Consider the following 546-nt stretch of genomic DNA (forward strand, 5'->3'; position numbering starts at 1 on the left):
ATATATGACACGACTACTTTAGCTCGAGCGGTCCAGCTCTCTTTACTATTATAGCAGAATAAACAGAAGCGAAAAGGGATCTTATAAAATTCAAAAGTTCTCAGGACAAATTTCTCCCCTAAAATCCCGGACCAACCTCCAACACCCGGATATGTCTCCAACAATAAAAAGTCTTTGCTAGAGTTGTCCAAGGTGTCCCATATATGACAGAGATGTGAATCACGACCTAAAAGGCTTCACCAGGTGTTGCTATTAAGTTAGACATAACCTGGGCCTAAACTGGCCGAAACATCTAAGTCATATATATGTGTGTATGCATGTATGTGTGTGTGTGTGTGTGTGTCTGCGAAGGCCTGGCTGCTTGGTAAGATGGTTCTGTCCTAAAAGCAAGCGTTCTAATATAGCCGCAGACCAACCAGTGTCATCTGAGTTGATTTGGTAAATGGAAGCTGAAAGAATGCTGTCGTATATATACATATATATATATATATATATATATATATATATACAGAGAGAGAGAGAGAGAGAGAGAGAGAGAGAGAGAGA

Source organism: Octopus bimaculoides, chromosome 20 (assembly GCF_001194135.2).
Source record: "Octopus bimaculoides isolate UCB-OBI-ISO-001 chromosome 20, ASM119413v2, whole genome shotgun sequence".
Taxonomy (NCBI): Eukaryota; Metazoa; Mollusca; class Cephalopoda; order Octopoda; family Octopodidae; genus Octopus; species Octopus bimaculoides.